The sequence below is a fragment of the Myotis brandtii genome, unplaced genomic scaffold (genome assembly GCF_000412655.1).
Source record: "Myotis brandtii unplaced genomic scaffold, ASM41265v1 scaffold964, whole genome shotgun sequence".
NCBI classification, from domain to species: Eukaryota; Metazoa; Chordata; class Mammalia; order Chiroptera; family Vespertilionidae; genus Myotis; species Myotis brandtii.
In genome coordinates this window covers 82,443-89,377 of record NW_005371989.1, presented here as the reverse complement: position 1 = coordinate 89,377, position 6,935 = coordinate 82,443, and the positions used below count along the sequence as shown (strand labels likewise).

The following is a 6,935-nucleotide window of genomic DNA, read 5'->3' as shown; positions in this document are numbered from 1 at the left end:
AGGAAGGAAGGAAGGAAGGAAGGAAGAAAGAAAGAAAGAAAGAAAGAAAGAAAGAAAGAAAGAAAGAAAGAAAGAAAGAGAAAGAAAGAAAGAAAGAAAGAAAGAAAGAAAGAAAGAAAACTGTTACAGAAACCTTTTAGGAACAAAAGATTATTCCCAGTGCTTGTCCTTTGAACACCTAAATTTGATCTGATCTTAAATCAGGAAAGAATGAATGACACCTCACAGTGAATTACCACCACCTTGAGTCTATGGTCCCACCAAATAAACTCCTATTCCCAGCCCTCAGCTTTATGGGAATTACCGACTCTGTTCACTCATCAACTGGCACATACTTTGCTACCATAGATTTAGGTAAGTCTGCTTTGTTAATGCCTATGTCCACAGTCTCAGCTGCAGTTGGCCTGCACCTCCAAAGGGACAGGACACACCTTTACCTGGTTCCTTTCAAGAAAGCTCAACATTACTGCCACTGCACAGAGCTTCTGTAGGTGGGGTCTAAGGTGTGTTTGCCTTGCCTCAGGAGCTGTGACATTACATTAATGACATTCTCCTTTGTGGACATTTGTTTGACCTTTAGGATATAGATTGGAAAGAGGGGCTCACACAAACTGGGTGTGCCATTGCCTCACCCATTAAGCCCTGACCTCTTGGTTACATTTAAAAAATCTTTTTAGTAAATAGGTCACTCCCTTTCTCAAAACATGAAGAACTAGCTCTAGTCCCTCTCAGCACCCACAACACTGTCTAGATTTTTTTGGTGTTTAGAAGGTAAGGTATTCCTAGCTTGGAGGGCCCATTTATGCTGTTACTTTTGTGGCACCCCTACCATCGAAGTCTCTAGATGGATAGATTGCCATACAACAGGCACCTGGAGTTCCTCAGAGACTCCTGAACTGTAGAGGCTTTACTATAGAGTTACCCATTAAGCCTATGATGTAATTTCTTTCTTTTTTTTAAAGTTATACTGCTTACTAAATGCTTATGAATTTTATTAATCTTGTCCAAAAACAGCTTTTTAAATTTTCCTCCCTTGATTTCCCACAATTATATTGATTTCCAATTTTTATTATTTAATTCTGCTTGCTTTTTAAAAATGATGTTTTTATTCACTGTTTAGAGAAAGAAAGGGAAAGAGAAAGATAGAAACATCCATGAGAAAGAAACATTGATTGGCTATCTCCTGCTTGCCCTCTCCTGGGGAATCAAACCAGCAACCTGGGCATGTGCCCTGACCAGGAATCAAAATGACCTTTTGGTGAATGGGACAAGGCTCTACTAACTGAGCCACAGCAGCTGGGCTGCTTGTTTTGAGTTTAATGCCGGCCGCCATCTTGGGTGACAGTTAATTTGCATATATTCACTGATTAGTCAATGAAAAAGGTAGCGGTCGTACGCCAATTACCATGTTTCTCTTTTATTAGTGTAGATATCTTTCTCTTCTAGTATATTTGTTCAAAGGCACAAATTTTCCTCTAGGCATTGCATTTGCTGCATCTCACAATCTTTGAGAAGTTGTAATTTTATTTTATTTAGTTCAAATCATTTTTTATTTCTCTTGAGACTTTTTCTTTGATCCCATGTATTATCTTGAAGTGTGTCATTGAATATTAACATACATGAATGTTTACGAACTCTCTTGCTATTATTGATATTTAGATTAATGCTTGTGGTGTGAGAGCTTCTTTTATGACTTCTGGTCTTCCAAATTTGTTAAGGTGTGTTTAATGTCCTGGAATATGTTGTTTTGGTGAAGGTTCCCATGTGAACTTGAAAAAAAATGTGTATTCTGCTGTGACTGTATGAAGTATTCCAATGCTTCAAAACTTTAAGGCACAGATTTTAAACCATAGGTTTTAATCACCAATCACAATTTTATAATTGAATTTTGTTGTTACATGGCAGTGTTCAGATCAACTCTGCTGTAATTTGTTATAAGGGGTGTTGATGGAAAGATTAAGATGTCCCAGATGCTGTGAGCAGGTGAACAAATTTCTTGACCCAGGACCTAGTGTCAGGACCAAGACAATGAGCCAGCTGCTGTGGTTCTCTCATGTAAAATGTTCCCAAACAACATTTTCTTCTTAAAAATCTAAGGTTCACTCTAAGCAAGTCATCCAGGTAGTTTTTAGTAACAGATAAGGATGCAAGTAGTATAAGTACTAATTAAATTATAACTAGAGGCCCAGTGCATGAATTTGTCCACTCAGGGAGGTTCCTCAGCCCAGCCTGGGCCCTCTCACAGTCCAGGAACTCCCCCGGCTGTCCAACTGCTGCTGAAGTGGGAGAGACTCCCGCCACCTCCACAGCACTCACCAGCCCTGAGCCCAACTACTGGTTGAGTGGGGCTCTCCCTGTGGGAGTGCACTGACCACCAGGGGGCAGCTCCTGCATTGAGCACCTGCCCCCTGGTGGTTAGTGTGCATCATAGTGACCAGTCATTACACCATGCAGTCGATTTGCATATTAGCCTTTTATTATATAGTATGTCTTATGTGTGAATTAGAATTTTGGCAAAATAAAAAATATCCTCACATGAGGTTTAAGCAACAACAAATAATAATTAATTAATTAATTTAATTAAAAGAAAGATACAATTTAGGTTAGAATGAGATATAATAGCAAGTTCACGGAAGTCAGATTTGCATGAAATCAAAACATTCTTCTTCACTCCTGGCTCTCTGCCTCCCTGGCCAGCCTGTCTTCCCTCAAAGCCCCAGCCAGTCTCTCTCTTGCTTTCCTCACTCTGAGATTCTGTCTCTGGATGTCTCCACGGGTGACCAGTTGCCTGCACAGAAGCTGTGGGCCCCAGAGACCTGCTCCTGAGATCATCTCTACCCCATGTAACAATTCTGCTGCGCTGGGCTGGGGACTGGTGTGTAGAGACCCAGGACCAGCATGGCCCAGGGATTCACCCGCACTTCCTGGTGCAGTTATTCTCATCAAATTTGTCACATCCGAAGTATTTAGAAGTTCCCCTTCACTGCTGCAGGCCTGGAGCCCCTGCAGTCTCCTGTAGGCACTCATCTGCTGGGGCTTCTCCAAAGTCTCCTTCTGCCGCCTGCGCCTGACCACATTGTCAGGATGGGTAGTAACCTTGGTGACTGCACTTTTAACAATGCAGCTGGTCAGCCTCATAGGAAGTTCAGACCTGTCACTGCATCTCCGCTTGCTCATGGCTAAAACCAGTTGTCTCTTCTTCACTTAAGTCTGGGGCATCATGTTTCTCTGGAGCTTTCCCTTTGAAAACAAAATGAAATGTAAAGTTTGAGTAAAGTGGGAGATGAAGACTCCCATTGCATTTGGGCCCTCCACCCTCCTCTCTTTCTGGAGAAGTGTGTCTGTTCATCACAGTCATCGGGAAAGTTGTTGAAACTCAGTTTTGTGGACCTCAACCCAAGTAGGCCTGGGGCGGGGCCAGGAATTTATATCCCCAAGTGTTCCCAGAGGATGCTGATGCTGCTAGCACAGGCACCGCACATTAACAGCCAGATCCTGGGACATCAAGCTGATATGAGCCAAGAACAGAAGAATCAAGGTCATTATCCTGTTTCAATTCCAGACCATTTCATCCACCAACTTCCTCTGAAGATGGTTCCCTCTTTCCACCTTTGTCAATGTCCACTCCATAGATGCTGATATCCTCTAATGATGGATAAAGTCTAACCCAGTGAAGTCATGTGCCTTTCAACCCCCCAATACCCAAGTTCACTTGCACGCCCTAGTCCAGTGATGGCGAACCTTTTGAGCTCGGTGTGTCAGCATTTTGAAAAACCCTAACTTAACTCTGGTGCCGTGTCACATATAGAAATTTTTTGATCTTTGCAACCATAGTAAAACAAAGACTTATATTTTTGATATTTATTTCATATATTGAAATGCCATTTAACAAAGAAAAATCAACCAAAAAAATGAGTTCGCGTGTCACCTCTGACATGCGTGTCATAGGTTCGCCATCACTGCCCTAGTCCCTTCTTCACTCAGATATTCTTTGGTTCATAATACAGTAAATCCTCAATTTTGTGGACCATGATGTAACAGACTTAGTACTTAACTGACAAAATTCCAAGTCCATATGTCCTGCATGAACATTTAACACTCTGTTAATTTTAAAATGCCTTTCACCAAGATTTGCTTATAATGGTATCAACAGATTATATTTTGTAATTAATTCAGTTATTTTTAAATAATTTTCACTATTGATTTGATTGGAAGGTGGAGGAAGAGTGAGGTAGAAACATCAATAATGAGAGAGAATCATTGACTGGCTGCCTCCTACATGCCCCACATAGGGATCAAACCCGCAACCCAGGCATATGCCTCAACTGGGAATTGAACCATCACTTCCTGGTTCATAGGTTGAAGCTCAAGTACTGAACCAAGCAGACTGAGCCACTGTTATTTTTAACAAATTTCAGTGAATAGGCCAAAGGTTGGAAAAAACACTGTAGCAATTTTACTAACATAAATAAGTATTACATGTCAACAACTATAGTCTTCAAATTTAAATCCAAAAGTCACTCACTGCTGGTCAACAGTGTTCAGAGAATGATTAGCATGTGATCACACTGCATCATGGGAGGTAACTGGGCTATTGTCCCCTGGACTGACTTTCTGCAGCAGTTTTAATACCTGCAGGCCAAATGCTCAAGGTGACATTCATTTACTAGATCTATTCAGCATATATTTAAAACTGCCGTAATACATATTGAAAAGTTTTCTGTGAAATTAAACTTTTGTATATACTTAATTTTAATTACACAAATGGGTCTACATAGATGAAAATGGGAGGGCTAATTTGTCAAAAGTTTCTTTTAAAAAAATTATATATATTTTATTCATTCCAGAGCGGAAGAGGGAAAGAGAGATAGACACATCAATGATGAGAGAGAATCATTGGTTGGCTGCCTTCTGCTTGCCCCTAATGGGGGTTGAGTCCGCAACCTGGTCATGTGCCCTTGATGGGAATCGAACCTGGGACCCTTCAGTCCACAGGCAAACACCCTATCCACTGAGACAAAATGGCTAGGGCCAAATGTTTCTTTTTTTAAAAAAAGACATGTTTTTGTTCATATCAGAGAGGAAGAAAGAGGGAAAGAGAGATAGAAACACCAGTGATGAGAGAGTCTTTGATCAGCTGCCTCCTGCAAGCCTGCTATGGTGGATCCCTGAGCCCCCAACGTGGGCATGTGCCCTGACTGGGATTTGAACTGTGACCTGCTGGTTCATGGGTCTGCCACTGAGCCACATCATCCCAGGCTTATTTGTCAAATTTTTAAAAAATATATATTTTATTGATTTTTTAGAGATGAAGGGAGAGGGATAGAGTTAGAAACATCGATAAGAGAGAAACATTGATCAGCTGCCTCCTGCACACCCCCTACTGGGGATGTGCCCACAACCAAGGTACATGCCCTTGACTGGAATTGAACCTGGGACCCTTCAGTCCGTAGGCCAATGCTCTATCCACTGAGCCAAACCAGTTAGGGCAATTTGTCAAATTTTTAACATACGCATTGAGAAAGCCTACTTTATTATAGAACGCCAATGCTCTATCCACTGAGCCAAACCAGTTAGGACAATTTGTCAAATTTTTAACATACGCATTGAAAAAGCCTACTTTATTATAGAATAGACTTTCAGCTTTATCGGACACTCCCCCGCCCCCTTGCCCAAATTAATCTGTTATGTCGAGGTTTTATTGTAACTCAGAAATACCATATTTTCTTCACAGTTTCCATTTTTGCACAAAGACCTCCAATGTAAATAACCCGCCTAACCCTCCTTCTCTCCTCCTACTCTCCCTCTTAATCTCTGCCCTTTAATCTGACTTAATGCAATCTATGCTTCTTAGAAGTCAGTCCTGTTCTCACATTTGTACTCCATCCACACCCTTTCTGGGCCATCCCATTCAATTCTCTGGCTACAAAAACCATTAATGAAGTAGATGTGCCCATGGAATCAATGTAATCTGCCTTCAATCCTGAGGCTCAGATAGTCATCTGCCCACTCATCCCATCACTGCTAGTATCGCTGACTCAACTCACAGAGACCAGGTGCCATGCCCAACTGACCCGTTCCCCAAATATTTCACTACTAACTCAGAGTCCCCTAGAGTCACTTGTTCGTGCTAATATCCTGTGTAAGCCAGTGCCTTTCTGGACACCAGCCACCCCACTAGACTAAAGAATGTCTGATAAGGTGTTAGGTATAAGTAGGTGATGTGAGAAACAGTCAGGCCAGGACAGAGACCGTGAGAAGGAGAGGAGGGATGGAGGATGAGAGGTTAGGAGGGATAAAGAAAGAAAAGAACTACAATTATTGATGCCAAAGAGATTAAGGAAAAACTAACTGATGAGATGCTACCTGATTACAGAACTGAATTTATTTATTTTTTCAATCCTCACCTGAGGATATTTTTTAATTGATTTTTAGAGAGGATGGAAGAGAGAGGGAAAGACAGAGAGAAATATATATATATGAGGGAAACACACCAGTGGTGGCCTCCTGCAGGAGCCCCGACCAGGGTCCGGGCCAGGTAGGAGCCTGCAACCTAGGTATGTGCCCTGGTTCGGAATTGAACTACCTTTGAAGAGAATCGAACCCGGGAGCCTTGGGTCCACAGGCCGACGCTCTATCTCTTGAGCAAAACCAGCATGGGACTGAATTTTTGTTTAAATGACCAAGCACATTGCATCACACATTTTCCAGAGAGAGGCACAGTTTAAACTGTGCAGGGTCAAACACGACTTCCGATTTCTAGTGACATGGATGTTAGTTAAAAACAAAGCAGCCGAAACCGGTTTGGCTCAGTGGATAGAGCGTCGGCCTGCGGACTGAAAGGTCCCAGGTTCGATTCCGGTCAAGGGCATGTACCTTGGTTGCGGGCATATCCCCAGTAGGAGATGTGCAGGAGGCAGCTGATCGATGTTTCT

General features: G+C 42.1%; 1 protein-coding gene across 1 annotated transcript in view; it reads right to left on the bottom strand.

Moving 5' to 3' along the window:
• The window catches only part of LOC102239385 (putative methyl-CpG-binding domain protein 3-like 3), a 28,610-nt gene that overhangs the window by 20,905 nt on the left and 770 nt on the right, over positions 1 to 6,935 (bottom strand). The gene's annotated exons all lie outside the window — the stretch shown is intronic.